General features: G+C 44.1%; 1 pseudogene; it reads right to left on the bottom strand.

The window, feature by feature from the left end:
* LOC115122279 (IQ motif and SEC7 domain-containing protein 1-like) overlaps positions 1 to 24,594 on the bottom strand; it is a 90,645-nt pseudogene that overhangs the window by 7,304 nt on the left and 58,747 nt on the right.

Raw genomic sequence — 24,594 nt, 5'->3', positions numbered from 1 at the left:
CAAAGTAGGCCTCTTGTGTAAATCAAATGATACAAACCCCCCCAAAAAACAAAATAGGAAAAATGCCAAAGGGGGTGAATACTTTCGCCACTGTATATGTCTAGACCAGAGTTAAAATAAATGAGTTATTGAAAGTTTTGTGTATATTTTCTGAAAAGCATCTCATACGGTTATCTCAGTGACTGTATAAATATGACTGAACAGTGTGTCTGTCCAGTGGATGAGGTCAAATCAGTGTACCTGTGTCTGATAGGTCTCTCAGTGATGAGCTGAGCGCGGTACGTTTGAGTCCGTCTGCGGAAGCATAGCTGTCATCCAGACTGGGTCTACCCAGAGTGCCATTCACCGCCTCGCCCTTCAAGCCACTGCCCAGACCACCACCGCCAGCCCCGCCCACAACAGGTCTCACCACCCCTTTCTGCTTCTCCAACTCCGCTGTAGAGGGGGAGGAGAGAGATGGAGAGGGGGAGGAGGGAAATAGGGAAAGAGAGAGGAGGGCGAGGAAGAGTGCGACAGAGAAAGAGAGAGAGAGAAGAGACAATCGTGAAAGGAGTCGGTCGAGAATAAGAGTGTGGAGGAATTACTTAAAAGACATATGATTATCACAATATTTGTATATTAAACAATCCCTTAGTATTCCCCAATGGAACAATGAAGTATTCTATCTAGTATCGTAGCATGTTTTCTCCATCTGCTGCACCTCAGTCTCTTTTATAATATACTATAAACTTGGTGATTTGTGCCCTGAATTCTGATTGGCTGAAAGCCATGGTATATCAGACCGTATACCGTATGACAAAACATGTATTTTTTACTGCTCTAATTACGTTGGTAACCAGTTTATAATAGCAATAAGGCACCTCTGGGGTTTGTGGTATACGGCCAATATTCTGCGTTGCGTCGTGCATAAAAACAGCCCTTAGACGTGGTATATTGGCCGGTATACCACACCTCCTCGGGCCTTATTGGTTAAGTATAGTATAGTATAGTATAGTTCTACTCACACTCCACCCTGTATTTCTCCATCTCCGTCACCTCAGTGATGCTCTCTCTCAGGTCGGAGGTGAAGCGTGTTCTGTCCTGCTGACTTGGAGCATTTAATACAATCAGAACCTTCCTCTCCCCGCCAGGATTGGCCGACGTCAGACGGATACCGTGGGGATAGTCTACAGGGGAGAGAGGAGACATACTGTACAACTTTTGACATTATCGATCATAGTCTGTTGATGGAAAAAACAAATGTGTTATGGCTTTACACCCCCTGCTATAATGTGGATAAAGAGTTACCTGTCTAACAGAACACAGAGGGTGTTATGGCTTTACACCCCCTGCTATAATGTGGATAAAGAGTTACCTGTCTAACAGAACACAGAGGGTGTTATGGCTTTACACCCCCTGCTATAATGCGGATAAAGAGTTACCTGTCTAACAGAACTCAGAGGGTGTTCTTTAATGGAAGCCTTTCCAACAAAATCATTTGTAGAATCAGGAATTCCCCAGGGTAGCTGTTTAGGCCCATTACTTTTTTCAATCTTTACTAACAACATGCCACTGGCTTTGAGTAAAGCCAGTGTGTCTTTGTATGTGGATGACTCAACACTATACAGATCAGCTACTACAGCGACTGAAATGACTGCAACACTTAACATAGAGCTGCAGTTTGTTTCAGAATGGGTGACAAGGAATACGTTAGTCCTAAATATTTAAACTTGTATTTGGGACAAATCATTCACTAAACCCTAAACCTGATCGCTACTGTTGTGTGGTCAGGTGCCACAAAGTGGGACTTAGGACAATTGCAATTGTCTCACTTTCACATCATTGCACAAGAATGACCTCCTCTATTGTGATCTGATCAACTAATGTATAATTTGATGTATTTATAGATAGATGTTAACATGTGTTTCCCATGCCAATAAATCCCCTTGGATGGATGGATAGATGGATAGGTAGGTAGGTAGGTAGGTAGGTAGGTTGGGAGGTAGGTAGGTAGGTAGGTAGGGAGGTAGGTAGGTAGGGAGGTAGGTAGGTAGGGAGGTAGGGAGGGAGGGAGGGAGGTAGGTAGGTAGGTAGGTAGGTAGGTAGGGAGGGAGGGAGTTAGGTAGGTAGGGAGGTAGGTAGGTAGGTAGGTAGGTAGGTAGGTAGGTAGGTAGGTAGGTAGGTAGGTAGGGAGGTAGGCAGGTAGTGAGGTAGGTAGGGAGGGAGGGAGGGAGGGAGGGAGGGAGGTAGGTAGGTAGAAGTGGAGAATCAGGATGTGGTATTGGAACATGTGGACGTGCATCTCAACCCGTCACACACACACACACACACACACACGGACACTTACGCTGGTTCTGGAACATGTGGACCTGCATCTCGACCAGGGGGAAGGACTGTCTGAAGCTGTACGTCACAGAGGTCTTCTTCTTCTGGAAGATCTTGGTTACCTGGAGAAGAGGGATGGACACGTCTCTTTATGTTTACCTGCTCGTCCATTCCGATATGCTCTGCAGACCAGAGGGCGTTACCGTGGAGACACTGTCCTCTGCAGACCAGAGGGCGTTACCGTGGAGACACTGTGCTTTGATATAGGCCAGAGGGCGTGACCGTAGAAACACTGTGCTTTGATATAGGCCAGAGGGCGTGACCGTGGCGACACTGTGCTTTGATATAGGCTAGAGGGCGTGACCGTGGAGACACTGTGCTTTGAAATAGGCTAGAGGGCGTGACCGTGGAGACACTGTGCTTTGATATAGGCCAGAGGGCGTGACCGTAGAAACACTGTGCTTTGATATAGGCCAGAGGGCGTGACCGTGGAGACACTGTGCTCTGATATAGGCCAGAGGGCGTGACCGTGGAGACACTGTGCTCTGATATAGGCCAGAGGGCGTGACCGTGGAAACACTGTGCTCTGCAGGCCAGAGGGCGTGACCGTGGAAACACTGTGCTTGATATAGGCCAGAGGGCGTGACCGTGGAAACACTGTGCTTGATATAGGCCAGAGGGTGTGACCGTGGAAACACTGTGCTTGATATAGGCCAGAGGGCGTGACCGCGGAGACACTGTGCTTTGATATAGGCCAGAGGGCGTGACCGTGGAGACACTGTGCTTTGATATAGGCCAGAGTGCGTGACCGTGGAGACACTGTGCTTTGATATAGGCCAGAGGGCGTGACCGTGGAGACACTGTGCTTTGATATAGGCCAGAGGGCGTGACCGTGGAGACACTGTGCTTTGATATAGGCCAGAGGGCGTGACCGTGGAGACACTGTGCTTTGATATAGGCCAGAGGGCATGACCGTGGAAACACTGTGCTTTGATATAGTTCAGAGTGCGTGACCGTGGAAACAATGTGCTTTGATATAGGCCAGAGGGCGTGACCGTGGAAACACTGTGCTTTGATATAGGCCAGAGGGCGTGACCGTGGAAACACTGTGCTTTGATATAAGCCAGAGGGCGTGACCGTGGAGACACTGTGCTTTGATATAGGCCAGAGGGCGTGACCGTGGAGACACTGTGCTTTGATATAGGCCAGAGGGCGTGACCGTGGAGACACTGTGCTTTGATATAGGCCAGAGGGCATGACCGTGGAAACACTGTGCTTTGATATAGGCCAGAGGGCGTGAACGTGGAGACACTGTGCTTTGATATAGGCCAGAGGGCGTGACCGTGGAGACACTGTGCTTTGATATAGGCCAGAGGGCATGACCGTGGAAACACTGTGCTTGATATAGGCCAGAGGGCATGACCGTGGAGACACTGTGCTTTGATATAGGCCAGAGGAAGTGACCGTGGAAACACTGTGCTTGATATAGGCCAGAGGGCGTGACCGTGGAGACACTGTGCTTTGATATAGGCCAGAGGGCGTGACCGTGGAGACACTGTGCTTTGATATAGGCCAGAGGGCGTGACCGTGGAAACACTGTGCTTTGATATAGGCCAGAGGGCGTGACCTTAGAAACACTGTGCTTTGATATAGGCCAGAGGGCGTGACCGTGGAAACACTGTGCTTTGATATAGGCCAGAGGGCGTGACCGTGGAAACACTGTGCTTTGATATAGGCCAGAGGGCGTGACCGTGGAAACACTGTGCTCTGATATAGGCCAGAGGGCGTGACCATGGAAACACTGTGCTTTGATATAGGCCAGAGGGCGTGACCATGGAAACACTGTGCTTGATATAGGCCAGAGGGTGTGACCGTGGAAACACTGTGCTTTGATATAGGCCAGAGGATGTGACCGTGGAAACACTGTGCTTTGATATAGGCCAGAGGGCGTGACCGTGGAGACACTGTGCTTTGATATAGGCCAGAGGGCGTGACCGTGGAGACACTGTGCTTTGATATAGGCCAGAGGGCGTGACCGTGGAGACACTGTGCTTTGATATAGGCCAGAGGGCATGACCGTGGAAACACTGTGCTTTGATATAGTTCAGAGTGCGTGACCGTGGAAACAATGTGCTTTGATATAGGCCAGAGGGCGTGACCGTGGAAACACTGTGCTTTGATATAGGCCAGAGGGCGTGACCGTGGAAACACTGTGCTTTGATATAAGCCAGAGGGCGTGACCGTGGAGACACTGTGCTTTGATATAGGCCAGAGGGCGTGACCGTGGAGAAACACTGTGCTTTGAGATAGGCCAGAGGGCGTGACCGTGGAGACACTGTGCTTTGATATAGGCCAGAGGGCATGACCGTGGAAACACTGTGCTTTGATATAGGCCAGAGGGCGTGAACGTGGAGACACTGTGCTTTGATATAGGCCAGAGGGCGTGACCGTGGAAACACTGTGCTTTGATATAGGCCAGAGGGCATGACCGTGGAAACACTGTGCTTGATATAGGCCAGAGGGCATGACCGTGGAGACACTGTGCTTTGATATAGGCCAGAGGAAGTGACCGTGGAAACACTGTGCTTGATATAGGCCAGAGGGCGTGACCGTGGAGACACTGTGCTTTGATATAGGCCAGAGGGCGTGACCGTGGAGACACTGTGCTTTGATATAGGCCAGAGGGCGTGACCGTGGAAACACTGTGCTTTGATATAGGCCAGAGGGCGTGACCTTAGAAACACTGTGCTTTGATATAGGCCAGAGGGCGTGACCGTGGAAACACTGTGCTTTGATATAGGCCAGAGGGCGTGACCGTGGAAACACTGTGCTTTGATATAGGCCAGAGGGCGTGACCGTGGAAACACTGTGCTCTGATATAGGCCAGAGGGCGTGACCATGGAAACACTGTGCTTTGATATAGGCCAGAGGGCGTGACCATGGAAACACTGTGCTTGATATAGGCCAGAGGGTGTGACCGTGGAAACACTGTGCTTTGATATAGGCCAGAGGATGTGACCGTGGAAACACTGTGCTTTGATATAGGCCAGAGGGCGTGACCGTGGAGACACTGTGCTTTGATATAGGCCAGAGGGCGTGACCGTGGAGACACTGTGCTTTGATATAGGCCAGAGGGCATGACCGTGGAGACACTGTGCTTTGATATAGGCCAGAGGGCGTGACCGTGGAGACACTGTGCTTTGATATAGGCCAGAGGGCGTGACCGTGGAAACACTGTGCTTGATATAGGCCAGAGGGCTTGACCGTGGAAACACTGTGCTTTGATATAGGCCAGAGGGCGTGACCTTAGAAACACTGTGCTTTGATATAGGCCAGAGGGCGTGACCTTAGAAACACTGTGCTTTGATATAGGCCAGAGGGCGTGACCGTGGAAACACTGTGCTTTGATATAGGCCAGAGGGCGTGACCGTGGAAACACTGTGCTTTGATATAGGCCAGAGGGCGTGACCGTGGAGACACTGTGCTTGATATAGGCCAGAGGCGTGACCGTGGAATACTGTGCTTTGATATAGGCCAGAGGGCATGACCGTGGAAACACTGTACTTGATATAGGCCAGAGGGCGTGACCGTGGAGACACTGTGCTTTGATATAGGCCAGAGGGCATGACCGTGGAAACACTGTGCTTTGATATAGGCCAGAGGGCGTAAACGTGGAAACACTGTGCTTGATATAGGCCAGAGGGCTTGACCGTGGAAACACTGTGCTTTGATATAGGCCAGGGCGTGATTCCACTGTGCTATGATATAGGCCAGGGCGTGACCTTAGAAACACTGTGCTTTGATATAGGCCAGAGGGCGTGACCGTGGAAACACTGTGCTTTGATATAGGCCAGAGGGCGTGACCGTGGAAACACTGTGCTTTGATATAGGCCAGAGGGCGTGACCGTGGAAACACTGTGCTCTGATATAGGCCAGAGGGCGTGACCGTGGAAACACTGTGCTTGATATAGGCCAGAGGGCGTGACCATGGAAACACTGTGCTTGATATAGGCCAGAGGGTGTGATCGTGGAAACACTGTGCTTTGATATAGGCCAGAGGGTGTGACCGTGGAAACACTGTGCTTTGATATAGGCCAGAGGGCGTGACCGTGGAAACACTGTGCTTTGATATAGGCCAGAGGGCGTGACCGTGGAAACACCGTGCTTTGATATAGACCAGAGGGCGTGACCGTGGAAACACTGTACTTTGATATAGGCCAGAGGGTGTGACCGTGGAAACACTGTGCTCTGCAGACCAGAGGGTGTGACCGTGGAAACACTGTGCTTTGATATATGGGCTTTTGTGATGACTCTGGTACTATTCCAGGACAATTCCAGTTCTATTCCAGGACTATTCCAGTTATATTCCAGTTCTATTCCAAGTCTGTTCCAGTCCAGGTATATTCCAGGTACATTCCAGGACTATTCCAGGTATATTTCAGGACTGTTCCAGGTATATTCCAGGACTATTCCAGGACTATTCCAGGTATATTCCAGGACTATTCCAGGTATATTCCAGGTATATTCCAGGACTATTCCAGGTATTTTCCAGGACTATTCCAGGTATATTCCAGAACTATTCCAGGTCTATTCCATGTATATTCCAGGTATTTTCCAGGACTATTCCAGGTATATTCCATGTATATTCCAGGTATATTCCAGGACTATTCCAGGACTATTCAAGGTATTTTCCAGGTATATTCCAGAACTATTCCAGGTATATTCCAGGACTATTCCGGGACTATTCCAGGACTATTCCACGTGTATTCCAGGACTATTCCAGGTATATTTCAGGACTGTATGGTACATACATAACACTCCCAGGGCACACAGGTGAGTCTATATGGTACAGACATAACACTCCCAGGGCACACAGGTGAGTCTATATGGTACAGACATAACACTCCCAGGGCACACAGGTGAGTCTATATGGTACAGACATAACACTCCCAGGGCTCACAGGTGAGTCTATATGGTACAGACATAACACTCCCAGGGCTCACAGGTGAGTCTATATGGTACAGACATAACACTCCCAGGGCTCACAGGTGAGTCTATATGGTACAGACATAACACTCCCAGGGCACACAGGTGAGTCTATATGGTACAGACATAACACTCCCAGGGCTCACAGGTGAGTCTTACCACGAGCAGGTCGTTGAAGAGGAAGACTTCTCTCTGGTGGACTCCAGTCCTCTGGCTTCTGTTAGGGTCAGGCACCTCGTAAAGCTGACAGCAACACACCAATCTGCGGTGTGGCAGCGAGAGCACCTACACACAAATTATTTTTAGTATTCACAGAGACAGATCCTGACAGACAGAACCTGATAAACAGAACCTGATAGACAGAACCTGACAGACAGAACCTGACAGACAGAACCTGATAGACAGAACCTGACATACAGAACCTGACAGACAGAACCTGATAGACAGAACCTGGCATACAGAACCTGACAGACAGAACCTGATAGACAGAACCTGATAGACAGAACCTGGCAGACAGAACCTGACAGACAGAACTTGATAGACAGAACCTGACAGACAGAACCTGGCAGCAACACCTCAACACACAGCAGATTCAAAGTTTACATACTGTATATCAGATCGATTATGTGGTCTGTTTTCTACTGAATATTGGCTGTTTTCTACTGAATATGGGCTGTTTTCTACTGAATATTGTCTGTTTTCTACTGAATATTGGCTGTTTTCTACTGAATATGGGCTGTTTTCTACTGAATATGGGCTGTTTTCTACTGAATATGGGCTGTTTTCTATTGAATATGGGCTGTTTTCTACTGAATATGGGCTGTTTTCTACTGAATATGGGCTGTTTTCTACTGAATATGGGCTGTTTTCTACTGAATATGGGCTGTTTTCTATTGAATATGGGCTGTTTTCTACTGAATATGGGCTGTTTTCTATTGAATATTGGCTGTTTTCTACTGAATATGGGCTGTTTTCTATTGAATATTGTCTGTTTTCTACTGAATATTGGCTGTTTTCTACTGAATATTGGCTGTTTTCTATTGAATATGGGCTGTTTTCTATTGAATATTGGCTGTTTTCTACTGAATATTGGCTGTTTTCTACTGAATATGGGCTGTTTTCTATTAAATATGGGCTGTTTTCTACTGAATATGGGCTGTTTTCTATTGAATATTGGCTGTTTTCTACTGAATATTGGCTGTTTTCTACTGAATATGGGCTGTTTTCTATTAAATATGGGCTGTTTTCTACTGAATATGGGCTGTTTTCTATTGAATATGGACTGTTTACTATTGAATATGGGCTGTTTTACTGAATATGGGCTGTTTTCAACTGAATATTGTTTTCCAGTTTTACAGGAGAGAGTTTTCTTTCTATTAATTTCAGAAGATACATATATTGTCTAAAGTATTTTGTATTTTTGCATTTTTTTAATTTAACCTAAATTTAACTAGGCAAGTCAGTTAAGAACAAATTCTTATTTACAATGACGGCCTACCCCGGCCAAACCTGGCCAAACCCGGACGATGCTGGGCCAACTGTGCGCCGCCTTATGTGACTCCCAATCACGGTCGGACGTGAAACAGCCTGGATCTAACCTATTTATAATATAACTTTATTTGAAATATATTTCACTTATATTCTGATATTTTCTAAACTATTTAACTTACACTATATATGCAAAATGACCATATGGAGATCAGCAGCATGATCATTGAGGGGGTGTCGGGATCAGCAGCATGATCGTTGAGGGGGTGTGGAGATCAGCAGCATGATCACTGAGGGGGTGTGGGGATCAGCAGCATGATCATTGAGGGGGGATCAGCAGCATGATCATTGAGGGGGTGTGGAGATCAGCAGCATGATCACTGAGGGGGTGTGGAGATCAGCAGCATGATCACTGAGGGGGTGTGGAGATCAGCAGCATCAGCAGAACAATCTCCATAGACAAACATTGGCAGTAGAATGGCCTTACTGAAGAGCTCAGTGACTTACAACGTGGCACCGTCATAGGATGCCCCGGTCAACTGTAGGTGCTGTTATTGTGAAGTGGAAACGTCTAGGAGCAACAACGGCTCAGCCGCAAAGTGGTAGGCCACACAAGCTCACAGAACGCGACCGACGAGTGCTGAAGCACGTAAAGGGTAAAATTCAGCTTTGGGATGAATTGGAGCACAGTCCTAATCACCCAACATCAGCACCCGACCTCGCTAATGCTCTTGTGGCTGAATGGAAGCAAATCCCCGCAGCAATGTTCCAACATCTAGTGGAAAGCCTTCCCAGAAGAGTGGAGGCTGTTATAGCAGCAATGTTCCAACATCTAGTGGAAAGCCTTCCCAGAAGAGTGGAGGCTGTTATAGCAGCAATGTTCCAACATCTAGTGGAAAGCCTTCCCAGAAGAGTGGAGGCTGTTATAGCAGCAATGTTCCAACATCTAGTGGAAAGCCTTCCCAGAAGAGAGGAGACTGTTATAGCAGCAAAGGGGGGCAACTCCATATTAATGCCCATGATTTTGGAAGGAGAAGTTTGACGATCAGGTGTCCACATACATTTGGTCATGTAGTGTATCTTCTGAGTCTTAGCAGGCAATGACCGTAGACAATAATACTGTAAGCAGACTTACGGGCTTCTTGCCGACGACCACCCTCTCCACAGCCTGTACTTGAGACACGTGGTCATCGTTGGTGCGTAGCTCCCATTTCTCTATCCGACGGTAGATTCCTACTAACAGGTCTCTGGGAATGTCCTGACCATTATCCACTCCTGGGGAAACATTAACATCCACAGGGGAAAGTGTGAGAAAAAAAGGGGAGAGATAAAGAGGAATAGAGATAACTGAGATAAAAACAGATAAAAACAGATAGAGAGACATTTAAATGGAGATAAATAAGTCCAGAATGAACCGGTAAAAAAAAAAAAAACATGTCCCCCCTCTCATTACACCATGTAGAGAAACAAACATAAACATCCATCCCAGAATCCACCTCACCTCTGAGGTTTTTGATGAAATCCTCCAGCTTCATCTTCTTCTCCGGCTTGACGTTGGGAGAGTACATGTCTGTGTTGAGGAGGATGATGGCGAAGGCCAGGATGAAGATGGTGTCAGGGTTCTGGAACTGTCGGATCAGTACCGGGTTACACACACAGTACCGCTGACTGGACGGGGGGGGGGGGGGGGGGGGAGGAAGAAGACATGGAGATTGAGAGGAAGAGAGGGAGCGAGGTAGAGAGAGAAGAGAGAGGGAGATATAAGTCAGATATATCCAAAACTAAAATGTCAATACAGTTTAACATAGAAAACGCACATAAGTCCATAAGTCAGTCCATAAGTCAGTACATAAGTCCATAAGTCAGTCCATACGTCCATAAGTCAGTACAATAAGTCCATAAGTCAGTACATATGTCCATAAGTCAGTACATAAGTCCATAAGTCAGTATATAAGTCCATTAGTCAGCACATAAGTCCATAAGTCCATAAGTCAGCACATAAGTCCATAAGTCCATACGTCAGCACATAAGTCCATACGTCAGCACATAAGTCCATAAGTCAGTACATAAGTCCATAAGTCAGCACATAAGTCCATAAGTCAGTACATAAGTCCATAAGTCAATACACAAGTCCATAAGTCAGTCCATACGTCCATAAGTCAGTACAATAAGTCCATAAGTCAGCACATAAGTCCATAAGTCAGTCCATACGTCCATAAGTCAGTACAATAAGTCCATAAGTCAGCATATAAGTCCATAAGTCAATACATAAGTCAGCACATAAGTCCATAAGTCAGTACATAAGTCCATTAGTCAGTACATAAGTCCATAAGTCAGCACATAAGTCCATAAGTCCATAAGTCAGTACATAAGTCCATAAGTCCACAAGTCAGTACATAAGTCCATAAATCAGTACATAAGTCCATAAATCAGCACATAAGTCCATAAGTCACATAAGTCCACAAGTCAGTACATAAGTCCATAAATCCATATGTCAGTACATAAGTCCATAAGTCAGTACATAAGTCCATAAGTCAGTACATAAGTCCATAAGTCCATAAGTCAGTCCATAAGTCCATAAGTCAGTACATAAGTCAGTACATAAGTCCATAAGTCAGTACATAAGTCAGTACATAAGTCCATAAGTCAGCACATAAGTCAGTACATAAGTCCATAAGTCCATAAGTCAGTACATAAGTCCATAAGTCAGTACATAAGTCCATAAGTCAGTACATAAGTCCATAAGTCCATAAGTCAGCACATAAGTCCATACGTCAGCACATAAGTCCATAAGTCAGTACATAAGTCCACAAGTCAGTACATAAGTCCATAAGTCAGTACATAAGTCCATAAGTCAGTACATAAGTCAGTACATAAGTCCATAAGTCAGTACCAAATACAGCAGTGAAAAGCCCTTTACCAACAATGCAGTTTTACGAGAGAAAAAGTAAGAGATAAGAATAAGAAATAATTAAAGAGCAGTAAAATAACAATAGCGGGGCTTTTGTGAATAATTCCATAAATCAGCACAATAATTCCATAAATCAGAACAATAATTCCATAAATCAGAACAATAATTCCATAAATCAGAACAATAATTCCATAAATCGTCCTGGTGCAAAAACTGCAGCCGTGGCTTAAAAAGTCCAGTACAAATTAGTCTGTATGTCCCCCAGTATAAAAGCATGTCCATTAGTCAGTATAGAAAGTCCATAAAAAGCCAGTACAAAAAGTTCAAGTATCTGTAGGCCTCTATCATTTTCTCCACTTTCTGGGCTCTACAAACCGGGGGGTTCGAGGCCTGATTGCTGATTGGCTGAAAGCCGTGGTATATCAGACCGTATTCTATGGGTATGACAAAAAAATATATGTTTACTGGTCTAATTAGGTTGGTAACCAGTTTATAATAGCAATAAGACACCTTGTGGGTTTGTGGTATATCACCAATATATCACGGCTAGGGGTTGTATCCAGGCTGTATACTTTGCGTTGCCTCTTGCTTAAGAACAGCCCTTACACATGGTATATAGGCCATATACCACACTTCCTCTGTTGTTGTTGTTGTTGTTGTTGTTGTTGTTGTTGCTTTAACTATATTCTCACCTGAAAGCCTCGATCAGTCTCTCCACCTTCTGGGCCTCCCCCTGGACTTTAATCTGAGCCTGGAACTTCCTGAGGGCATCATCTAGATCCATCCCTGAGAAGTCCAACTCATCTACCACACAACTGGACAGGGAGAGGAGAGAGGATTAAACCCTAAACCTAAACCTAAACTTAAACCTGGACAGGGAGAAGAGAGAGGATTAAACCCTAAACCTAAACCTAAACTTAAACCTGGACAGGGAGAAGGAGAGAGGATTAAACCCTAAACCTAAACCTAAACTTAAACCTGGACAGGGAGAAGAGAGAGGATTAACCCTAAACCTACACTTAAACCTGGACAGGGAGAGGAGAGAGGATTAAACCCTAAACCTAAACCTACACTTAAACCTGGACAGAGAGAAGAGAGAGGAGAGAGTCAGAGAGGATTAACTAATCTTAAACCTGGACAGGGAGAAGAGAGAGGAGAGAGTCAGAGAGGATTATTAACAAATCTTAAACCTGGACAGAGAGAAGAGAGAGGAGAGAGTCAGAGAGGATGAACTAATCTTAAACCTGGACAGGAGAAGAGAGAGGAGAGAGTCAGAGAGGATTATTAACAAATCTTAAACCTGGACAGAGAGAAGAGAGAGGAGAGAGTCAGAGAGGATGAACTAAACTTAAATTAGAGGTAAAGGATGAGAGAGAGATTAGAGGTAAAGGATGAGAGAGAGATTAGAGGTAAAGGATGACAGAGAGAGATTAGAGGTAAAGGATGAGAGAGATTAGAGGTAAAGGATGAGAGAGAGATTAGAGGTAAAGGATGAGAGAGAGATTAGAGGTAAAGGATGAGCGAGAGATTAGAGGTAAAGGATGAGAGAGAGAGATTAGAGGTAAAGGATGAGAGAGAGATTAGAGGTAAAGGATGAGAGAGAGATTAGAGGTAAAGGATGAGAGAGAGATTAGAGGTAAAGGATGATAGAGAGATTAGAGGTAAAGGATGAGAGAGAGATTAGAGGTAAAGGATGAGAGAGAGATTAGAGGTAAAGGATGAGAGAGAGATTAGAGTTAAAGGATGAGAGAGAGATTAGTGGTAAAGGATGAGAGAGAGATTAGAGGTAAAGGATGAGAGAGAGATTAGAGGTAAAGGATGAGAGAGAGATTAGAGGTAAAGGATGATAGAAAGATTAGAGGTAAAGGATGAGAGAGAGATTAGAGGTAAAGGATGAGAGAGAGATTAGAGGTAAAGGATGAGAGAGAGATTAGAGGTAAAGTATGAGAGAGAGATTAGAGGTAAAGGATGAGAGAGATTAGAGGTAAAGGATGACAGAGAGAGATTAGAGGTAAAGGATGAGAGAGATTAGAGTTAAAGGATGAGAGAGAGATTAGAGGTAAAGGATGAGAGAGAGATTAGAGGTAAAGGATGAGAGAGAGATTAGAGGTAAAGGATGACAGAGAGAGATTAGAGGTAAAGGATGAGAGAGAGATTAGAGGTAAAGGATGAGAGAGATTAGAGGTAAAGGATGAGAGAGAGATTAGAGCTAAAGGATGAGAGAGAGATTAGAGGTAAAGGATGAGAGAGAGATTAGAGGTAAAAGATGAGAGAGAGATTAGAGGTAAAGGATGAGCGAGAGATTAGATGTAAAGGATGAGCGAGAGATTAGAAAGGATGAGAGAGAGATTAGAGGTAAAGGATGAGAGAGAGATTAGAGGTAAAGGATGAGAGAGAGATTAGAGGTAAAGGATGAGAGAGAGATTAGAGGTAAAGGATGAGAGAGAGATTAGAAAGGATCAATCAAAAAAATCTATTTAATAATAACAATATGACATTTCTAAACATATCATGTTCAATGTACAAGTATCAATCAATCAATCAATCAATCATTTTATCAGTCAATAAGTCAGTCAAATAATACTCTTCAGTTTGTAGGTCATTCTCATTGTAGAGAATCCAAAACACCCAAGAATCTATTGGTTCGCCACTCACTCCAGTACGTCCTTGTTGAACTGTTTCTGTCTGCAACCCAGGAACTCTCCTATCATCTGTCTGCTCAGTCCTTTCCTCTCCAGGATGAAGCGGGCGATGCCTACCGGTGTGTCCGATACGAAGCCTCTCTCTATCAGGTACTGTATACCCTTCTCTGGCTTCCTGCATCGAGGGAGAGACACAGAGAGGGAGAGACACAGAGAGGGAGAGACACAGAGAGGGATAGACAGAGAGGGAGAGACACAGAGAGGGAGAGACAGAGAGGGAGAGACACAGAGAGGGAGAGACACAGAGAGGGATAGACAGAGACGGAGAGACACAGAGAGGGAGAGACAGAGAGGGAGAGACACAGAGAGGGATAGACAGAGAGAGGGAGAGACAGAGAGGGAGAGACACAGAGAGGGAGAGACACAGAGAGGGAGAGACACAGAGAGGGAGAGACACAGAGGGATAGACAGAGAGGGAGAGACACAGAGAGGGAGAGACACAGAGAGGGAGAGACAGAGGGATAGACAGAGAGGGATAGACACAGAGAGGGAGAGACAGAGAGAGGGAGAGACAGAGAGGGAGAGACAGAGAGAGGGAGAGACAGAGAGGGAGAGACAGAGAGGGAGAAACAGAGAGAGGGAGAGACACAGAGAGGGAGAGACAGAGAGAGGGAGAGACACAGAGAGGGAGAGACAGAGAGGGAGAGACAGAGAGGGAGAGACAGAGAGAGGGAGAGACAGAGAGGGAGAGACACAGAGAGGGAGAGACACAGAGAGGGATAGACAGAGAGGGAGAGACACAGAGAGGGAGAGACAGAGAGGGAGAGACACAGAGAGGGAGAGACACAGAGAGGGAGAGACACAGAGAGGGAGAGACAGAGAGGGAGAGACACAGAGAGGAGAGACACAGAGAGGGAGAGACACAGAGAGGGAGAGACAGAGAGGGAGAGACACAGAGAGGGAGAGACACAGAGAGGGATAGACAGAGAGGAAGAGACACAGAGAGGGAGAGACACAGAGAGGGAGAGACAGAGAGAGGGAGAATTATTATGAAATATATACCACTTACAGGTAGACTCAGCGATATGACACAGTAGCAAAAAGTAAACAGCATAGTGGGTCAAGTTCCACAACAACTAAGAGCGTTGAAGAGTGATGCTCAACGTCTCCCGCTGTACCGGTTCCAGGGGTTGTACCGCATTGTAAGAGCGTGAAGCAAACTCATGTACACACGCACAGATACTGTGTGTGACTGTGCGAGAGCAAAGTCTGACATCTCACACATCGTACTATCTGTGCAGCGCTGCACGTGGCAATATCATTTCAGTCTACCTTAAGAGGTTAAAGGCACAGTCGACTTGGTGAACCTGGTAAACTTCAGACCCACTGGAATTGTGATACAGTGAATTATAAGTGAAATAATCTGTCTGTAAACAATTGTTGGAAAAATGTATTGTGTCATGCACAAAGTAGGTGTCCTAACCGACTGGCCAAAACTATAGTTTGTTAACAAGACATTTGTGGAGTGGTTGAAAAGGGAGTTTTAACGACTCCAACCTGAGTGTATGTAAACTAGTTTTAATGACTCCAACCTAAGTGTATGTAAACTAGTTTTAATGACTCCAACCTAAGTGTATGTAAACTAGTTGTAATGACTCCAACCTGAGTGTATGTAAACTAGTGTTAATGACTCCAACCTGAGTGTATATAAACTAGTTGTAATGACTCCAACCTAAGTGTATGTAAACTAGTTGTAATGACTCCAACCTGAGTGTATGTAAACTAGTTGTAATGACTCCAACCTAAGTGTATGTAAACTAGTTGTAATGACTCCAACCTGAGTGTATATAAACTAGTTGTAATGACTCCAACCTGAGTGTATGTAAACTAGTTTTAATGACTCCAACCTAAGTGTATGTAAACTAGTTTTAATGACTCCAACCTAAGTGTATGTGTATATAAACTAGTTGTAATGACTCCAACCTGAGTGTATGTAAACTAGTTTTAATGACTCCAACCTAAGTGTATGTAAACTAGTTTTAATGACTCCAACCTAAGTGTATGTAAACTAGTTTTAATGACTCCAACCTAAGTGTATGTAAACTAGTTTTAATGACTCCAACCTGAGTGTATGTAAACTAGTTTTAATGACTCCAACCTGAGTGTATGTAAACTAGTTGTAATGACTCCAACCTGAGTGTATGTAAACTAGTTGTAATGACTCCAACCTGAGTGTATGTAAACTAGTTTTAATGACTCCAACCTAAGTGTATGTAAACTAGTTGTAATGACTCCAACCTGAGTGTATGTAAACTAGTTGTAATGACTCCAACCTGAGTGTATGTAAACTAGTTTTAATGACTCCAACCTAAGTGTATGTAAACTAGTTGTAATGACTCCAACCTGAGTGTATGTAAACTAGTTTTAATGACTCCAACCTGAGTGTATGTAAACTAGTGTTAATGACTCCAACCTAAGTGTATGTTAACTAGTTTTAATGACTCCAACCTAAGTGTATGTAAACTAGTTGTAACGACTCCAACCTGAGTGTATGTAAACTAGTTGTAATGACTCCAACCTGAGTGTATGTAAACTAGTTTTAATGACTCCAACCTAAGTGTATGTAAACTAGTTTTAATGACTCCAACCTGAGTGTATATAAACTAGTTGTAATGACTCCAACCTAAGTGTATATAAACTAGTTTTAATGACTCCAACCTAAGTGAATGTAAACTAGTTTTAATGACTCCAACCTGAGTGTATATAAACTAGTTTTAATGACTCCAACCTTAGTGAATGTAAACTAGTTTTAATGACTCCAACCTGAGTGTATGTAAACTAGTTTTAATGACTCCAATCTAAGTGTATGTAAACTAGTTTTAATGACTCCAACCTGAGTGTATATAAACTAGTTGTAATGACTCCAACCTAAGTGTATATAAACTAGTTTTAATGACTCCAACCTAAGTGAATGTAAACTAGTTTTAATGACTCCAACCTGAGTGTATATAAACTAGTTTTAATGACTCCAACCTTAGTGAATGTAAACTAGTTTTAATGACTCCAACCTGAGTGTATATAAACTAGTTTTAATGACTCCAACCTTAGTGAATGTAAACTTCCGACTTCCACTGTAAATACATACACATACCTATATAGGCACATACTTTTTTTATTAGTCTCCGTAAACCCTACCACCCTTCTTCCAATTGGAGTAAACTAATTAACAATAACACTTAGACTTCTACCTTCAGTTTTTACATATTATACACATTTTACAGACACTGTTCCTGGACCTGTGACCAAAAACGAGCTACATATGGACAATACCAAAATACATAAATAGCTGCATGTGTGACATAACTCCACCAGTCCTATCTATGATATCATTCACAAAAAAGTATACTTTTTTTTTTTTTTTTTCTTTGAAGAATACGTTTTTTTTAATCAATTAGTATATTTGAGTTTAACCACAACATTTGTTGTGTTATTTGTACGGTTTGTTCTTGTGGGTTAAATTGAAATTGCAACAAATTTTCTATGGCTTGTTTTAAAAATAGCGATATTTGGGAGATGTTTTCCTTTTCAAATAACCAAAAGTGATCAGTTGTAATCTGAATAAAGGGGAAAAGGCCCTTCTTGAACATAGGATGAGACATTCGTACCAATTGACTAGAGAACCAGTTTGGATTTAAAAATAACGTTTGAATGACTGACACCTTCAGTGAGAGGCCTAATGCTTTAATATTTAATAATTTATTCCATCTGAATTCATATTTGTTATATACATTTTCATTTTGTCTGACTTGCCATTCCAAATAAAATTGAATATTTTTTGTTGATAAAAATACTTATTTTCCACCATAATTTGCAAATAAATTCATTAAAAATCCTACAATGTGATTTTCTGGATTTTTTTCTTCTCATTTTGTCTGTCATAGTTGAAGTGTACCGATGATGAAAATTACAGGCCTCTCTCATCTTTTTAAGTGGGAGAACTTGCACAATTGGTGGCTGACTAAATACTTTTTTTGCCCCACTGTACCTCAAATACCTTATTATTATCTATCCTGATGCCTAGTCACTTTACCCTGCCTTCATGTACATATCTACCTCAAATACCTTATCTATCCTGATGCCTAGTCACTTTACCCTGCCTTCATGTACATATCTACCTCAAATACCTTATTATCTATCCTGATGTCTAGTCACTTTACCCTGCCTTCATGTACATATCTACCTCAAATACCTTTATCTATCCTGATGCCTAGTCACTTTACCCTGCCTTCATGTACATATCTACCTCAAATACCTTATTATTATCTATCCTGATGCCTAGTCACTTTACCCTGCCTTCATGTACATATACTAAATACCTTATTATCTAAAGTCACCTTATGTACATATATCTATTATTATTATCCTGATGCCTAGTCACTTTACCCTGCCTTCATGTACATATCTACCTCAAATACCTTATTATTATCTATCCTGATGCCTAGTCACTTTACCCTGCCTTCATGTACATAACTACCTCAAATACCTTATTATCTATCCTGATGCCTAGTCACTTTACCCTGCCTTCATGTACATATCTACCTCAAATATCTTATTATTATCTATCCTGATGCCTAGTACCGCTGCACATTGATCAGGTACTGGTACCCCCTGTATATTCTGTGGCTCCATTCTGTGGCACCATTCTGTGGCTCCATTCTGTGGCTCCATTCTGTGGCACCATTCTGTGGCTCCATTTTGTGGCTCCATTCTATAGCTCCATTCTGTGGCATCATTCTGTGGCTCCATTCTGTGGCTCAATTCTGTGGCACCATTCTGTGTCTCCATTATGAGGCTCCATTCTGTGGCTCCATTCTGTGGCATCATGCTGTGTCTCCATTCTGTGGCTCAATTCTGTGGCACCATTCTGTGGCTCCATTCTGTGGCTCCATTCTGTTGCTCCATTCTGTGGCTCCATTCTGAGGCTCCATTCTATAGCTCCATTCTGTGGCTCCATTCTGTTGCTCCATTCTGAGGCTCCATTCTGTGGCTCCATTCTGTTGCTCCATTCTGTGGCACCATTCTGTGGCTCCATTCTGTGGCTCCATTCTGAGGATCCATTCTGTGGCTCCATTCTGAGGCTCCATTCTATAGCTCCATTCTGAGGCTCTATTCTGTGGCACCATTCTGTTGCTCCATTCTGAGGATCCATTCTGTGGCTCCATTCTGAGGCTCCATTCTATAGCTCTATTCTGTGGCTCCATTCTGCGGCTCCATCCTGAGGCTCCATTCTGTATCTCCATTCTGAGGCTCCATTCTGTGGCACCATTCTGTGGCTCCATTCTATAGCTACATTCTGTGGCTCCATTCTGAGGCTCCATTCTGTATCTCCATTCTGTGGCTCCATTCTGTATCTCCATCCTGAGGCTCCATTCTGTGGCTCCATTCTATAGCTACATTCTGTGGCTCCATTCTGTGGCTCCATTCTATAGCTACATTCTGTGGTTCCATTCTATAGCTACATTATGTGGCTCCATTCTGTATCTCCATTCTGAGGCTCCATTCTGTATCTCCATTCTGTGGCTCCATCCTGAGGCTCCATTCTGTGGCTCCATTCTGAGGCTCCATTCTGTATCTCCATTCTGTGGCTCCATTCTGTGGCTCCATTCTATAGCTACATTCTGTGGTTCCATTCTATAGCTACATTCTGTGGTTCCATTCTATAGCTACATTATGTGGCACCATTCTGTATCTCCATTCTGAGGCTCCATTCTGTATCTCCATTCTGTGGCTCCATCCTGAGGCTCCATTCTGTGGCTCCATTCTGAGGCTCCATTCTGTATCTCCATTCTGTGGCTCCATTCTGAGGTTCCATTCTATAGCTCTATTCTATAGCTACATTCTGTGGCTCCATTCTGTGGCTCCATTCTATAGCTACATTCTGTGGTTCCATTCTATAGCTACATTATGTGGCTCCATTCTGTATCTCCATTCTGAGGCTCCATTCTGTATCTCCATTCTGTGGCTCCATCCTGAGGCTCCATTCTGTGGCTCCATTCTGAGGCTCCATTCTGTATCTCCATACTGTGGCTCCATTCTGAGGCTCCATTCTGTGTATTTTATTTTATTGCTCTTGTGTTACCATTACGTTTTATTTTTTAAATTAACCTCTGTGTTGTTGGAAAGGGCTTGTAAACTAGCATTTTACGACAACGTCTACACCAGTGCATGTGACAAATACAATTAGATTTAATCTGCTTCTCCGTTCAGAACTCTCTTCATGCACGCAGGGTTGGGGAGTAACGGATGACATATAATCTGGTAGTTACGTTTTTTTGGTAATCAGTTTAATCTATCATCCGTTACGTAACCGGCTACAATATTGTAATCAGATTACAGATACTTTTGAACGACTAGATGATTACTTCTAGGGTTACTTTTGAAATTCAGAAAGGATGTTTTCTGTTTTTTCTCAATGACATTGATATCAGCATTGAAAAAAAGCACAAGTTTAAGTTTGTTCCACCTGAGTGAGTCTGACCTCAAGTCAGAGACCACTATGTTGACACACCAAATGATGACCACCAATCAGGGACCACTATGTTGACACACCAAATGGTGACCACCAATCAGGGACCACTATGATGACACACCAAATGATGACTACCAATCAGAGACCACTATGATGACACACCAAATGATGACTACCAATCAGAGACCACTATGTTGACACTACTAATCAGAGACCACTATGTTGACACCCCAAATGATGACTACCAATCAGAGACCACTATGTTGACACACCAAATGATGACTACCAATCAGAGACCACTATGTTGACACACCAAATGGTGACCACCAATCAGGGACCACTATGATGACACACCAAATGATGACCACTAATCAGAGACCACTATGATGACACACCAAATGATGACCACCAATCAGAGACCACTATGATGACACACCAAATGATGACCACCAATCAGAGACCACTATGATGACACCCCAAATGATGACCACCAATCAGAGACCACTATGATGACACACCAAATGATGACCACCAATCAGAGACCACTATGATGACACCCCAAATGATGACCACCAATCAGAGACCACTATGATGACACACCAAATGATGACCACCAATCAGAGACCACTATGATGACACACCAAATGATGACTACCAATCAGAGACCACTATGATGACACACCAAATGATGACCACCAATCAGAGACCACTATGATGACACACCAAATGATGACCACTAATCAGAGACCACTATGATGACACACCAAATGATGACCACCAATCAGAGACCACTATGACGACACATCGTTAGATGGATCAGGGGAAAGTAGGTTCTTTGTAGGCTACAGTGCAAGTTATGTTTTCCGACAGCGAAAGCATTTTTTTATTTTTTATTTTTATTTTACCTTTATTTATTTATTTAACTAGGCAAGTCAAACACTTTTTGATAGACTTCAACAGCTGCATATTATCGAGATATCAAAATGTCAGACATAGAGATGAACTATTATTAAATTAATTAAGTTTTCTAATTCCTAATTATATATATATATATATCACCAACAAAAAACGTAAACAATAGACCACATAGCAAATACAATATGGCATTAATTTTTCATTCCAATTAAAATTGCACTTTTCAGTTGTGCTCAAAACCATTCCATGAAAACAGCTTATATTTTTTTTAACCAATGAGACCATGACAAAAACATAAACAACAGAGTTGGCTAAAAAGTCCTTAGGTTTGGGGTTATGTTCAGGTAAAACTATTAGACTAATCAATATTTCCAAGTCCTATTCTTGACGATCAAGGTGTATTAAATGACAGACTTCGTTTTTTATGTAAATATACAGGCTAATCGTTTTACATAACCCATAAAGTAAAAAGCAACATCAATTTATTGATTAATCCTGCGATATATGTTGTTCAATTGGTAAAATGCATTTTTGTCTTCTTCTAATGTCTCTTAAGGAGAAAGTAATCTAATTATGCTACTGAGTTTGGGGTAATCCAAAAGAACTTTACTGATTACAATTTTGACAGGTAACTAATAACTGTAACAGATTACATTTAGAAATGTACCTACCCAACCCTGCACACACACACACACACACACACACACACACACACACACACACACACAAACACACACACACACACACACACACACACACACACACACACACACACACACACACACACACACACACAGTATGAATCGGTACTGATGCGGTACTGTCTAACTTACTTGTTGAACAGATTGAGTCCGATGCGGTACTGTCGTCTCTGCACCACGTCATTGTTAAAGGCGGGGCTATCCCAGCTTTGTCTGCTCTCTCTCTGATAGGTCTGTTTCCCGAGCGGTGGGAGGGGCTCCCGGAGGCTGTCGCGTGATGAGGACCCGGAGGAGCAGTTGATGGTATCGTTAGAGTTGGTGGTGGAGTTGAGAGAGTCGTTGTCTCCATCCGAACAGCATACCTGCTCCAGGCCACCAGGGGGCAGTGTGGTGGATGAGGAGGAAGACAGAGGGGTGAGGGGTTGTCCCTGTGGGGACTGGGAGGACGAAGAGGGAGTGTCGGGGTACGGGTGGTGGGGGTGCTGGGTGTGGTGCGGGATCTGATGGTGGTGGTGTAGGATAGTGTGGTAGGGCAGGTGGGAGGGAATGGCCGAGGGGTGGGGGCGGTGAGGGAGCACAGTACGAGTCTGGCCTTGGGCCTGGGGGTGTGTGGGGGCAGAGCGCCCGTTGGGGTTGGGGTGGGGGTTTGGGTGGGGGTTGTGTTTAATAGTGCCGTGAGGCGACCTCCCTTCCCCCCTCCTCCCCACCTCCCCCTGGCTCTGTCTCGTAGACCAGTCTACCTATCGAACCTCTATCCGAGCGGTCACTCATATCAACAGAGCTGTCGCTAGGGGGATCGATGGTCAGCAGGGGCAGGTGAGCTCCTCTCAGGCTGTAGTCTCTACACTCTGTACAGGGGGTGCTGCGTCGGCTGTTACTGCTGCCCCCTCCCTCTGTGTCCCGGCTGTCTTCACGCCCCCCCACCCCAACGCCACCCACTCCAGGGCTCCAGTATTCTGTGTCAGTGCTGCTGGGGCCGCGGTCCAGGGACAGGGGCGAGGAGGGGTCATCAATGTAGAGGGTCACATCGCTGTAGGAGGTGGCTATGCTGTCCTCGTGCATGCTCTGTCTCTCTCCTCCTCTTCCTCTTCCTCCGCCCCTCTGTCTGTCTCCCTCCCTCGGTCTCCAAACACACTCTCCAAAGTCGTCCGCCACCACCCCTGTCTCGCCTCCGTCACCTTCCTCCTCCTCTTCCTCCTCCTCCTGAAAGTCTTCCACGCCAGACTGACAGGTCAAGACATCATCGATGGAGTCAGCCAGGGACTTCACCTACAGCACACGCAGGGTGGAAAAATGCAGATGTTTGGTGTGTAGTGATCATAATGTAATAGCTATATCTATTATATACCTACAATTGTGTACAAGGAGGTTTTGCAGTGATTTCTAATTCAAATATGTAAAACATATGTGTTGGTCTGATGTGTAATGAGGAAAAACCTGACGCTTGTACTTGAAGCATTTATGAAACTGCCTCTTCCAGTTACTGATAGAAATGCACCCATCAGGATGGATAGATGATCTCCATGGATAGATGATGAATTGATGAATTGAAAAAAATGTATGGCTGAGAGGGATAAGGCAAAGGGAATAGCAAATAAGTCTGACAACACAGCAGATTGGCAAACATACAGTAAATAAAAAAATCACGTTAACTAAACTAAACAAAAATATGAAGAAACTATACTATGGAACAAATCTAATTCAAACTTGGTTGAGTGTGGTGTACCGCAGGGCAGCCGGCTAGGGCCATTATTGTTTTCTGTGTTTACTAATGACCTTCCACTGACCTTGAATAAAGCCTGTGTGTCTATGTACACTGAGGACTGAACAGTAGACAAGTCGGCTACGACAGTAAAATAAATAACTGAATCCTTTAACGTAGAGGTCCAGTCAGTTTTAGAAATGTGTAACTACTTAAATATCTCAAAAACAAAAAGCATCCATTTTTTTTGGACAAATCACTCATCCTAAATCTAATTTAGATCTAGTATTGAATAATGTGGCGATTGAGACAAGTTGCGGAGACTAAACTGCTGGGTATTACCGTTATATAGCAAGCTGTCATGGTCAAAACGTATATGGTTGCTAAAATGGGAAGTGGCCTGTCCATGATAAGGC

The sequence above is a fragment of the Oncorhynchus nerka genome, unplaced genomic scaffold (assembly GCF_034236695.1).
Source record: "Oncorhynchus nerka isolate Pitt River unplaced genomic scaffold, Oner_Uvic_2.0 unplaced_scaffold_1150, whole genome shotgun sequence".
Lineage (NCBI taxonomy): Eukaryota > Metazoa > Chordata > Actinopteri > Salmoniformes > Salmonidae > Oncorhynchus > Oncorhynchus nerka.
This window is presented reverse-complemented; position numbering and strand designations above follow the sequence as displayed.